Genomic DNA, 14145 nt, shown 5'->3' with positions numbered 1-14145 from the left:
CCATCCTCAGGTCTTTTACCTCAAAGACCTTTTTGAGGTTAAAAAAAAGATTGCAGTAAGTTATGCAACACACAATACATGCTAACTGGAATGGCCTAGTTAAAGTCCAGACCTAAATCTGACTAAGATGGTCTTTCCCATCACAGTAACGTAAATGACTGATTTTCATTTTGCATTGCATGTCTTTGCCTAAAATAAAAATTGGTTTGATTCTCGTTTGCAGTGTAATATTTTACATCTGTTAACATTTGATGCTAGCTGACTCTTGCAACCTATTCCAGCTTTTTGAGCTGTTGTAAGGAAATTGTGAGATCAGTACTACAGTATATTGATAAAACATTTGGGACAAACCTCAAAAACAAACATAAAGTTGCAAGGAAAATATGCACTAAACTGAATCAAGTTCAACAGCAGTAGCTTCATCCGTTGTCAGTTTTCCTGTAGTCCCAACATTTACAGCTATATAGCTGCTCATTGGTAACACAGGTGATCTCACTTTTCACTGTGAAGAACTTGGTTCATCTTTATTAATATACATACAAATAGTAGCGTTCCCCAATAACATAGTAAATAAAAACAATCTGAAATTTTATGGACTGGGAAAAAAGTTTTCTCTTATCAGTTCAAAGGAAGTGCTCCCTTTTTGAGGGTTTGTGAAGAATGGAACCCTCTCTGGGTCTCCAGGTTGCTAATCAACCTGTGATTGCATTTCCTCTAGCACATCTTCACAAGGCATCCAAATTCAAGAACAGATGAGAAGCAAAGTCATTGGCTATCAGGCAATCATATATCAGCCTACAAATGGAGAAAACATGAAACTGTGGTGAACCTTAGTCTTGGCCTATCAAAATTACTCCAAGGCATTGTTGACTCATTCAGGACTAGGTCACCAAGCGTTTTGAAAAAAAAAAACAAAACATCCTTAAAAATTAGAATGTTTAGGCATAAGCTCAAGTGCGCTTGGGTTATGACAGTGAACAGGTGAGATGTAAGGGGGCACGAGAATGAGGACTTATTTTCTTTATTCATTCTTGACTGAAAACAAAACTCCGGTCACTAGGCGGCAGCAGTGTTCGAATGAATGAGCAGGGTGCCTGTTGAGGCCAGCAGAAGGAGTAGCCTGAACCAACACAATGGCGTAAACAGCTGACGAAGGAAGACACAATCGCGGATGATTTGAAGCACAGGCACCTTCAGTGAAGAGAGCTGGAAAAGTTTGTGACGGTGAAAAGAAAAATGGCAGCTGAGGTGAGTAAAGAAAGTATCAGACAGATACGAGAATTTTTATTTATTTTTCTTAAATTCAAGTATAAAGTCATATCATGAGAGTAGTTGTACAATTGACAGACTAAAAATGGAACAAAGTGTAAAATTATGAGAAAAAAGTTGTTATAATGGGGGAAAAAGGCTTCAATACAGTTAAGAGCTGACATGACCAGCTCAGCGAGTCCGTGGTTATGTCTTTGAACTAGACAGTCTGACAATAATTGATGCTAATGTGTTTTTAAGCTTTTCCTTATTTGTGAGGAACATAACTACCAAATCTGCACAAGATGCTCAGTAATTCCTATTGTAACGAAGTTCGCTGTATAGTTGTTAGAAAATTATGACTTTATTTTCGTATTAAAAACAAACAAAACTTATTGGTCTGGACCTGCTACACCGCTGCGAGCAAGAAACGAGCGCGCAGAAAAAGGCCAGGAAATAGACGGCGCCTATTTACTGTGACGCTTTACTTTTCATCTCTTCTGACAAGCTGAAATATAAGCAATATTGTTGCAGATTTTGTATCAAAAAACTTTTTAAGCTATATATCTTTTGGAAAATAAGCTGGCAAGTTACTACCGTTTACAGTTTTAAAAAGTTGATAAATGAGTGACTGACTATACAGTCTTCCATGAGTGAGTCTTTTTTGACCCGTGTTAGAATCGATGTGTTTTATGCTACTTTTGTCATTTTGATTCAAAATAATGTTTTGTATTATACTTTCTGCTATGTATGGAGGAGGGAGGGGAAAGCATGTTTCTTGAATCTAGCAAGAAACATGCTAGCTAGCTAGCATCACTGTCTGTATGTGTATCACACATATACATATATGTCCATCCATCCATCCATCCGTCGTTTATCCGGGTCCAGTCATGAGGGAGGCCCAGACTTCCCTCTCCCCAGCCATTTGGGCCAGCTCTTCTGGGGGAATCCCATGGCATTCCCAGGCCAGCCGAGAAACATAGTCCCTCCAGCGTGTCCTGGGTCTTCCCCGGGGCCTCCTGACCAGATGCCCAAGCCACCTCAACTGGTTCCTCTCGATGTGAAGGAGCAGTGGCTCTATTCTTAGTCCCTCCTGGATGACTGAGTTTCTCTCTCTAAGGGAGAGCCCAGACACCCTACGGGGAAAACTAATCTCCGTTGCTTATATCCATGACTTCTTTCTTTCGGACATGACCCAAAGCTCATGAGGTTAGGTAGATCGACCGGTAAATTGAGAGCTTCGCTTTGTGACTCAGCTCTCTCTTCATCACGACAGACCGGTACAGCACCCGCTTCACAGCAGACAGCAGCCAATTCGCCTGTCGATGTCCTGCTCCATTCATTTTTCTGTCACTGGTGGACAAGATCCCCAGATACTTAAATTCCTCCACTTGTGGCAGGACATCCCACCCGACTGGGAGAAGGCACCCTTTTCTGGCTCATTTATTTATGCGTTTATTTATATAGCTATGAAACTGGAGGCGTGGCTAACATAAAAATGTCTTTGATCCAAATCAATTAGGCGTAAAAAGATTTACCACAAATATCATTTATAAATGACATCCATAATGGAACAACTATGTTTGTTCTGTACTAAAGGGATACAAGTATATATTGGACAACTGTTATTATCCGAGTCACTTTCAGGAGAAATTGAACCGTAGAACTATTACTCTGCATCTCTATGCATAGAAATGGGGGTTTTTGGGGAAAAAGAAGGACCACCATTATTCTGTTTCACTAGAGCAATGTAGCATGTTCAGTTGTTTCCTCATCTACTGTTGAAGTCTGCAGCTCCAGCACTACGGCTGGAGCTTAAATCAGGCCTCTTTGAATTCTTATGTGGGTCTCTTGAAAGCTTCGCAAAGTAGAACACAACTTTTAAGATTAAATGTTGGCATTTGCATTGGGATTTTGCGCCACTCCCCTCCCCCCGCTCCTTCTCACTCCACCAGACGTACACACACACACACACACACACACCTTCTCAGTGTAGTCTGCAAAGGGCCCAGTCGTCATCCTGGATGGCAGTGCTCAGCGGGGGCTGCGGTACACAAACTAGGCCAACTATATAAAGTGGATGAATCTTCATTTTGAAATGGTTGCCATGGAGTATGTACAAGATGCTGCAGTGCAAGACTGGACACTTTGGAGCGTGTATGTAATGTGTGTGACCATCTTGGGTTGCTTAAAGATGCAACTCAACAGTCTAAATGCATAAACGCATCATATTCAGAGAGGGTGGGGGAGGATTTTTGATCTTAGAAAACCCAACCAGAAAATGCCACACCTGTCGTGTTTCCTAAGTAACATTTATCAAAATGTGAGATTACTCCTAAAGAGCAACCCGGCCCGTTCTTTGGCGCAGGTTCCAGTCTGACTTCTCCTGACAGCCAGACCTTTCACTAATCCCGTTGATATTCACAAACGGGCACGTACGGGAGTCAACTCGGCATGTCGAACTCTCCCGTCCTTCGAGTGACAGGCAAGGGATCAATGAGGACGCACGCCTTTTCTGAAGTCCAGCTTCTCCTTAATGAACAGACAGCTCGGCTTCAGAGCGACGGTTGAAACAAGGAGAGGCGCTCCGGCCAGCCCGGCTCGTCCTCCTCGTGCCTCTGCAGCGTCTCACCTGTCAAAAGTATTGACGGTGCTGACTCTGTCAGCCGCAGCGGCGCCGAGTGTGCAGATACATGGTGGCAAAGAACCGATGGTTCAGGAACAGAGTTCAGAGTGATTCTAACATTGATACTCATCTGAGATTTTACCGTGTTTTTTTTATGGACCCTCCTACTACTAAATAAGGAGAGAAAGTAGACCTAGTTAGTGATTTTGGGGTTCTAGATGTTTTAATCTGAATCGAGAGATTTTGGTCACAGATTTATTGTTTATTGTTCTTAATTTATCAAAGCCTGGTAAAAACCAAATCCTTTGTTCTAATCTTTGCTTCGTACAGAGGCTGTTGGGAAACGATTGCTTCCTAGGCGCATGGACTCCGTTGATGTTGTAAACAATTGAATCTGATTTTACCCAATCACTAACATTTGGCTGTGTTGTATGTAATATGCTAGCTTGATGAAGCTTACCAGAAATTGTGTGCACTTTAAACGGTCGCGGTGGGCGACGGTCCCCCAACACAAAGAAAAAAGTCCCGAGCTGAATTACATCTTTAAGACAACAGCAATAAAATGTCTTAAAACTTCCTCTTAGTCCGACCTTAATTGCTCAATATTTGAAAGAGCGGCCAACACCGACTGAATGACTTTGTTCACTTCCTCCACTGCCGTTGCTCAAATTCTTCAACCCTATCTGGGCAGACTGCAATTCTAAAATGGCACAGAAAATTAACGTCGTTGTTCACACACTCCTCAAACAGGAGCGGTTTGGCAGTGCAATAACATATCATGCTATATGTTATAGCATGATATAACATATGTCATGCTATATATGTTTTATCACATATTGCATGACATATGCTGGTCTAACCCAGTTGAAGGGCTACACCAAAGAGCAGAGCGAGGAGAAATGTTCTCAATATCTTTTCCATCAAACCTAATGGGCAATGATTGCATCCCCTACTCCAACTTCTTTACCCTCCAGCCAGAAAGTGGCTTAGCAAAAACAAATGAGACGGATTAGCAGCGCTTGCCAACAAGTTACACTGCCTTCAATGGTGAAATATTCTCTCTGCTGCCACGATATTGAGCTGTTAGCATGTCATGATTGTCATACAGCAACAGTTTTTAGTCAGAGGCTGACTGCTACCCAACATCCATTCCCACCGTCGTCATCATCCGACCACTCAACGACTCTTTGATAAATACTCTCCAAAAACTACAAACTTTAAAAATTCCGGCGCCCTACTTCTTCCCCTCCACCCCCACAGTCCCATCTCGTCGTTCCCTCTGCTGTTCTTGTTAGCGCCGCTCAGTTCGTTCACCTCTCATTAGCTTCTCCTCTGCTGACTGGAGGCACCTGTCCTCCGGTCCCACAGCGGATATCTCACCCTCTGTTTAAATCAATTTCTATGTTAAATAGCTGCTGGGAGGGACGGGAGGGAAAGGGAAGGTGGGTGGAGGGGGTTGCTTCGGTTAGGGTGAGGCATTACACCCAACCACAACTCTTTCACACCTCTGACCCTCCAGGGTGATCCACGGTCCCTGTCGGCTTTGCTCTGGCTGCCACTCCCCTTCTGCCCCGTCTCCCCCTCTCTGCTGGTTCAGCCTTTTATCTCTCCGTGTTCTTCCCTTTGGCTTTTCTCTTTCATTTCATTCCCCTCTCCATCTTTCCTCTTTTTTTTTTTATTCTGTATTTTGACTTCCATTCCCCCAGTGTGACCCAGGGCATGTTCTCATTTCAGATTAGAGCTCTAAAAAGGCTTGTGACAAGGTGTGTGTGCGCATTTGTTTGTGTGTGTCTGTGTTTGGCCCTTTAGCTAGGAGGTGATGTATTGCTTCAAATGTAGTCTCTGTGTTATAAAACCTGTTCCTGCAAAACCATGGGATCTTAATGGAAGCCTTTTTTTTCTTTTACGATGTAAGGATGCAAAGTATCTGCTGTCATTTAGCTGTCGTTTAGATGGTTGAACAAAACTATTATAGTGCAAAAACAGAAAAACAGGGTGACCTCAGATAACCTAAAGGGCTCAGTGTGGAGGATTACACGTGAGCATAAATGTCAGTGATATCTTAGTTTTGTGTTTTATAGAGGGGAGGTGAAAACCAGTGCAGTCGTGGTTAAGATGTTCGCTTTCTGCATATTAAATAATCTATTTATCAGCATTATTTTTTACTGGGGCTACAGGTAGTGGAGTAGTTGCTGCTTTGCAGCAAGAAAGTCTTGGATTTGAATCCTGCCCAGAGGACTGAGTTGGGAGGTACTCCAGCTTCCTCCCGTAGTCCAAAAACATGATTGTTTGGTTAACTTGTCTGTCTGAATTGTCCTTGTGGATGATTGTTTGTCCAGTGTGTTTAGCTGTTTCCATCTGAAATGTAGGCAAAACTTTATCAATATTCCGCTAATATCGAAAAACACATTTTCAAAATCGCACATGAATAAGTTTGTTTACCTGATATTTTATTAAAAACATGCAGCGCCATCGTCCTCCTACCACTTCCTGTCGTCTTTATCTTTTGTTTTTTGCCCCACTGGCAACATCCTGTCAATCACATGACTTGTGTGTTCCGACATAAACCGATTTCAATACGGTCAGAAAAAAAGAAAAAGAAAACATCATCCTTGGTCCAGAATTTTTTTATCAAAGAACGAGACGTCTTTTTAATGTGTTTTTTTAATTGCCGTGTTTCCATTAAGCTTATATCAAATTGTGTAATTATGTAGTCTGTGGACTATGCAGCGCAGCTTGTGTTGCTCTGCGATAAACTGGCGACCTGTATAGGGTATACCCTAGCTTTCGTCCACCGACTGCTGAAGATAATCATCAACCTCATACCTGAAGTTCTCTAAACGGCTCAGGAAACTGGAATGCCAGTTGACTCAGGATTAGCTAGAATCTGCAAAGCAGCTAATATAGGAGCTACATCCATTTCGTTGGCGTTGAATAAAGAAGACTGTAGATTTTGGGTTCTGTGGTGGCGAGGTAAAATCCAGCTCCTTGTTGTTTGGTGTCTGCTTTGGCCCACACCCTCTGGTCTCTCGGCTATTGAGAAACGATTAATCCCTCGAAGCGTGGACTGTGTTGAAGTTTTAAATTTCACTCAGTCTTTAATGTTTGGCCGTGGCGTATGTTGTGTGCCTGTTCAGCGTTATGAAGCTTACTGGAAATTGCCTGTGCTGTAAACAACCAGACCAGACGGCTGTTAATGTTAATTCAATAGCAGCAGTATAGGAGTAGTAAAGAGGTTTGTGTATCAAGCTAAACTGCATAGGAAGACAACAAGAAAAGCTGCTTCTGTGGTAGAGCTGGGACACTTTCCACTCTGTGTATTAATGCATAATAAGATAGGGGTGAATATTTATTCAGTTGATTATTTTTTCTTTAATTTTGTTTAATCTTCATTATTTTTTAGAAGTTAGTTGTCTTTGTCAAAAATTTTTAGTCATAAAACATCAAATTTAGTTCATCCTGACTGATTTGCAGCGTCAATAAAAGGGTAAAATATCAAAGAGGGTTAGTACTTTTAAACAATACTGTATGTTAATCATAACTTAAAGTTGCCACTTCATTTTTTAATGTATCCTTTTTTTCTTGCTGTAGTCACATTTCATGCACTCTGTAGCAGCAAATGAATCAACCTATAAATGCCAAAAAACTTTACACACAATTGAATAATCTGTCCCCAACTCTCGTGAGTCCACATCAACATTCTGTTGTCAGGTCACTATCGTAATATCATATGAGTGAGTCAGGTAAGTAAAGTTATCAAAATTAATTTTTTGATACTTTTGTGATAGATAATGTTTAATCAAATAATTTGAGGACAAATAAAAGCACTTTGTAGTGACTTTAATGGCTTAGCTGGAAGCCATAAAATTGGGAGGTATTAGGTGTACAACACACAGTTAAACTTGAAGACTTTAAAAGAAGTGCTTTTAATGGGCTGGTGGATGTTGGGTAATGTGTGTCTTCTCCAGTCAGATTCTGCTCATAGAGTCCAATATGAGCTGTTAGCCTGTGTTATAATGAGAAAAAAGGCTGTAGAAATCAGTATTTTTCTTCCGCTTACATATACTGACAGCCCCTCAAGCTTTCTCTTGTAAAGAGTAGTCTAATAACTATGCTGTGCCATTGCAACTTGATGTAATTACATCCTTGTTGCAGATTAGCACATACACAATGCAAATTACCCATTAATCGGCCAAGTATACGCGTGTGTGTCAGCGTCTTCGTGCATGCATGGCATTGTGGATTGTAGCTGCAACTTCAGTGCGGCGTTGGATTCCAGTCGGAGCAGCGCATCTGATGAGATAAGAGATTAATGACTCTGCCTTAATCTCCATATAAAGGAAATGAGCCTGCTTGCAGATAAGACCATCACCTAAAGATTAATGAAACGGTGAGGAAATTCTTGTGTTACCCCGCTATAAAAACACACACACAGATACACACAAAACGCAGTGCAGTGACAGGATATGATGGATGATGACAAGGACTAAGAGATACCCTCACTTGATCATTTAGCATTTACATGTACAGTGTGTTTATTGGCCGTCATGCCTCATGGGGGGAATTCATTATAAACCGCTGTATCTCAGCTAAACTTGTGCCCTCACCACGTCTCGCGCACAGCGCTGGATTCGAGCGTTTAATATTCACAAGCTGAGCATGCACAAACAGTCGCATCTTTAATTTAAATCCAGGCCTCTTTATCTGCGCGCCCACGTTGTCGAGGAGATGCGTAAGTCGCGTATCGTCGGCGTAGAGCGCGATCCGTGATCAGCGATGTTGTAACTGAGTGGCAGGGGAAGACAAAGGATCATGAAGCTTTACAGGACTCTCTGCCTCCTGGTACATGCCGTTAAAATGTAATATATTGGATGAGTTCCATAACAAACTGGGAGTATTGCAAGACACTGCACAGTTCCCACAAGCTCGGTTTGTTTTATTGTTTAAATTAACGCCAACATCAGCGAAATGCTCTGTTAAAGCTAAATAATATCCAGGATTTTCATAGGCTTAGCATATAGGCCTCTGATAATAATAACAGGATTCAGCACAAAGTAGTATGAAATTGTAGGCCTTTCAAGTTAGCAAATTTTGCTGGACATTAAATTCTCCCAGTAGTTACGGCGATAAATGATAATGTTTTTGAGACGATTTTCAAGTAATATACTGATAATGGCATAATTCAGTTTATTTAAATGGGGCAGTGCATATTAATAAAAGTACAATATTGTAAATATGCTGAATTTAGCAAATTGCGTTGTAGACAAAATTACCTTTCAAAAATGAAAAGAATTATCCAGAGAAGACAATAAATGGATGGTAGTTCTGGGGGAGCTGCAGAGATCCAATGCTCAGTTTTATTCCGGGCAACGTTGAAAGAGACATTGTGACACATTGTGATGGACAAGGAAACTGGTGAGAGATGATGGTCAGATAACAGAAGTCAACGCTTTCAAAGACGACATGCTGCAGGAAACTTGAAACTTGAAAATGGACGAAAGTTCCCAGTCCAACAGGACATCAGTAAAAAAACAATATACTCAGTGATGCAATGGAATGCTTTATAGATCAGGGCACATTCATGAATTTGGGTGCCAAGTCAAAGACTTAAAGACTTAACTATAGATTGGCAAGAGTTGAAATTTAATTTTCACAGATGCTTTCAATCAAATCTGTCTGGGCTTAAGCAGTTTTGCAAATTGGAATAAGCTCTGCAGCTTTTAGGGCCTGTTGTGCTTATCCAGTGATCATCAGGAGAGAGGCAAGGTACACCCTTTTTGGAATGGTACATGTTACCATTCCATAAACCACAGAATAAACAAGACTCTTATAGGCAATTAAAGGAGACCAATCAACCTAATATCCCCTCTTTTTGGACTGTTGGATGTAAGGAAACCCAAGAATGAAACGGGGGATGAAAGACTGGCTGAGATTTGAACCTAGGACCTTCTTGCGTCAAAGCAACGCATCACTGTGCATCCTTCTAAGTTCCACAAAGTGTCAGCGGCTCAAAGGGAAACAAAAGCACCAGTGTCTTAACAAGCCATCAATTTTCCTTCTACTTCACAGTAAGAAGTACTTTATGTTGTTCTATCGCATGTGCTCCCAGAAAGGGTAATTCCATTGTTTTCTCCAACAAAGCCTCTGCAAAGAGTATAAAGAAGCAGCTCACTGCAGTTCCTCCTGTGGCTTGACGGCAGGGGCCACGCCTGCAGAGAAGAGGAGAGGTAGCAGTGAGGGGATCGGTGAGGCATTGTTGGGGTAATGGAATGCAACCTGCTCAGTATGCGCTAAAAATGTGACCACAGCCGTGCCAGGCAAAAAATAAATCCGTGTGATTCCTTGGAGGAAAGGCTGGAGTCAGCCACTTGTTTTGCCACTTCTATCCTTTTCATAAACCCTCACCAGCCTGCTGGCTTTTGTTTTCTTCCTTCAGACCTGTCAGGCAGAATAGTCACATCTGCTCCCCTCCTCCCCTATCTCCTTCAATTCAGGGGGACACAGTTGGCGAAGCTGCCAGCTGCTGGCCAGAAATGTAAGAGTACGTACAGTTTGTACGCAGCGGTAGTCTAGTGTGTGTGTGTGTTGTGTGCCTGTGAGTGTTGATGGCGACTGGTTAACCGGCGCTTGTCACATGGGACGCCATTAGGCCTAGCGTGGCAGAAACCGGGATGAAGATGGAAGCTTGGGGAGAGACGGAAATTTCAGGCAATTCCGAGGAGAAGCTTGTGCTTTCAGAGTGAGGGGTTGATTATGAGAGTGGAAGTTTAGGTAGTTTAGTTTTCCTTCCCTTGCTCTGTTCTGCTCTCACACCCACACAGCCTTGCTATTGCTCTAGCAACAGATTGTGGGCTCTTAACTACGTTCCACAGCTCACATCTTTGTCAGAGCAAAATGCCAGTTTGGGCCGATTGGCTGCACTTAAAGAACTTAATGTTCCCCTGCTAATTATATAGAGCAACAATAACAAGTAGGGAAAAAAACTGGAATAGAATGTGAAAGTTTCATCATAATCCCCCCCAACTTCAAATTCATCTGGTCATCAACAGGTATTTTAATTGGGTACAACTCCATGCCGAAATTTAGAATACAAAAATAACAAATGAAATGTGACATTCTAATCTTAAATGTCATATTTTAGCTGTAAGTGAAAAGCATAAACAGAATTAACAAAGATAAATGCTAAATGCTAAAAACATCAATCTGTGTCTAATGGTCTGTAAAATGTGTTTCATTTTGTGAATTGTTACTGAAAAAGCCCTTTGCTTTTTACCATTCTTTAATTGCGGTCAGGGGCCACATGAAATTGCTCCAAGGGCCACAAATGGTTCCAGGGCCTTTAAACATGCCTGCCTGAGGGTCTTAACTTTATTTCTTGCAGATGTGAGTAAGGGATCTGTTGGGATCTTTAGGGTGTGAGGAGTTCATAGCTAAGTGGCAAAGGGCTGGGATGTGATGGTTCTCCATAGGAAACTGTAGGTACAGGGTCAGTCTCAGTTGCAACTGGAGCATTTAAAGTACCTTTGTAACTAGTTCCTGAGGGGAGAGTAGGATGAAGGTGGCTAGTCAGATGGAGACCTGGTCTGGAGCACTTGAGGCACTGCTTATGTCTATCATGGTAAGAGAAAGGCACAAGTCAAAAAGTGAAGCAGTTGAGTTACTGGTCTGTCTATGATCCAACCCTCAGTTATGGCCATCTGTGTGTCATAACCAAAAAAATGCACTCCTTCATTTTCTCTTGAGTACAAGTCTGCAACTCCAGTCATCAAGAGCAGATATTCTGCAATGTTTAGATGTTTCCCCGTTCCAACACACCTGGAGGTTTTCTAGGCATGGCTCACTGAGAAGAGACAAAGACTGGTTGGTTGGTTGGTTGGTTGGCAGGCAATCATCGGATTGACCAATACTCAGACCTATTGGAAAAGTGTGTGCAACTCTAATAAAGTTTAAATAAGACAATGGTAAATTTGTTCTATTTAGGGATGTCTTTTGAGGTTTTTGTTGACCTTTCTGAAGTGTTCCCAAAGTCCTGACCTCAACCACATTTAAAATAAATAGATCATAGGACCAGAAAACCAGAGATTTTAGAAGAACTCTACCAGTTCTGCCAACAAAAGACATCAAATAGCCACCAGAAAGATCCTTGAAAGATGTTGATGGCAACCAAGATGTTGTTGGCAACCAAGTTGGAGCTGAACAATAGCTCCATTTTTAAAATCCAGACACTTTCACACTTTGCTTCTCCGTACAGTTGCTTCTCTCTGTCTAAGGGCAGAGCACAACCTGGACAGCTCCATCACAGGACAGACAGACAGACAGATGAGACAAGGCACCTTCACTTATAGCGACCTATAATCACCGGTTTATCCAGAGTGAATGTATTTAGCGGAAGACCTTGAGACAACACATGCAGGTATGGGAAGAATATGAATATTCCATATATTAAGTCTTTGCGCTGATGACTGCCAACCTTACTACTATTGGTGCTGAACCCCAAACCATAACATGGCTACTGTTCTGTTGTTTTTCTGTTTCCTGAACATGCGCTGATGTGTGTCATCATCCTATTACTTGTTTCAGGTGAAGTTGATGTACAATGCAGTGAAATGAGCAATAGAGGTTAAATTCATATACGTAAATCCTTCAAATAGATTTGTTTCTTACGTTCTTTTTGTATTCCTGAGTCACTAGAGATCGGTTTCTGCTTTTTTTTTTGTTGTTGTTGTAAAATAGCACAAAAAAAATGATGTGTTCTTCAGTGGTCCAAACAGTTGATGGAGAGGTGATGGTTGACAGATGTTTGATGAGAAATGTCCCAACTGTCAAGTTTGGGATGATTGAGTAAGTGCTCGGTCCATGTCAGCATTGTCAGAACTACAGATCAATACTGTAAAAGCTGTCTGAAGTCAGCTATTATTTACAACTTTACTGTCAAACAGAGCCTGGAAGAAGCTTTCATTCCAGTTGAGCATTTTTTCCTTCTTTGTCACGTCACAACTGCGAACCACAGTGTCTTCTGTTGGATTTTTATTTGGTAGACCAACACATCTTGAAGACACCTCAAAGAATTGGGTTGCAGCAAATGTGAATGAAGGTGCTCTGGTCAGATCAGATGAAAAGTATTGCATTATGTGGTGAGATGTGTTTTATTAGCAAGGATGAGGAAGTCAGTTTGAGATTATGGAAAGAAGGACAGAACTACAAAGAGGGAAATCCTGAAAGAAAAACGTTTGAGGCTCCAAAATTTGGTGTTTCTGCTGGAAATTTAAAGAAAAAGTTTTTCTCTTAATGCAACAAAATATAGAGGAAGTCAAAGGTCTATCAATCATTTTTCTAGCCACTGCAAGTCAAGGTCAAAGTGTTTCTATTACAAATCTATGCAAAACTTTGTGGATGTTACCCTAATGTTGAAAAACGCAATTTCGCAATTGCGGTGTTTCCATTAAATTAGAAATGCAGTTAAGATCACACACAAATAAGTTAGCTCTCGTGATAATTCATTTAAAACACGCCGCCCCGTCATCCTCCTACCGTCTTCTTCATCATTTCCACCAACCGGATCCGGTTGTTGTTGTGACTTGTGATGCGAACAAAGGATTTCCATCGCAGTTTTCGAAATACACCAGTTATGATACATGCATTAAGCAACTCATTCTAGCACCACAACCTTTTATCATAAAAGTTGAGGGTGTTTTTTTTTTTTTTTTTTTTTTTTTTTTTCCTTCCAAAATTAGTGTTCCCATTAAGCAAATCTCTTTTTGTAACTCCACTATGCTCAATTATATGGCCAATGGAAAACTAGCTAATGAGCTGAAACGGGTTCCGTTTTCAAACTGAACTTCTGATTGGACACAAACACTCACATGACAACAAATTATCAAAATTAAAAATTCCTCTTTTTCTTCTTGTACAAAACAATGTTACTTGCTTCAAAAACTACTTTATGTGGAAAAATGCCTTCTGTGGAAGAAAAAAAACAACTGAAGCTATTCTCTGAAAGGTGGAAACACCAGCCAGATTTAATAAGGTAAGACACGTTGTATTGAATGAATTATTTCTGCTTCGCTGCACCAAAACTTTTTCAGCAGCAAACCCTTCCTGCAGTACTGGACTAGAAAAGAGAATGGGCCCATACAAGCAAAGATGAGGAGGTGGGATAAAAAAAAAAACAACCCTCCTTCCTGCTCTATATGTATAAAAAAAGCCATGTATGTAAAAGAAAGACAGTGTGACTTTGTCCTCTTTGTAGATTGCAAGAAAGCACGCTGAGC

General features: G+C 41.2%; 1 long non-coding RNA gene across 1 annotated transcript in view; it reads left to right on the top strand.

Annotated features, from left to right (window-relative positions):
* The first annotated feature begins 1071 nt into the window (after positions 1–1071).
* Positions 1072–14145, top strand: part of LOC103146668 (uncharacterized) — a 40706-nt gene continuing 27632 nt past the window's right edge. Inside the window, exon 1 of the long non-coding RNA XR_477161.2 lies at positions 1072–1248. This is a non-coding gene — a long non-coding RNA (uncharacterized LOC103146668). The remainder of the gene's footprint in view (positions 1249–14145) is intronic.

Source organism: Poecilia formosa, unplaced genomic scaffold (genome assembly GCF_000485575.1).
Source record: "Poecilia formosa unplaced genomic scaffold, Poecilia_formosa-5.1.2 Scaffold165, whole genome shotgun sequence".
NCBI classification, from domain to species: domain Eukaryota; kingdom Metazoa; phylum Chordata; class Actinopteri; order Cyprinodontiformes; family Poeciliidae; genus Poecilia; species Poecilia formosa.
Note: the sequence above shows the minus strand (reverse complement) of the source record. Positions and strands in the feature narration are given on the sequence as shown.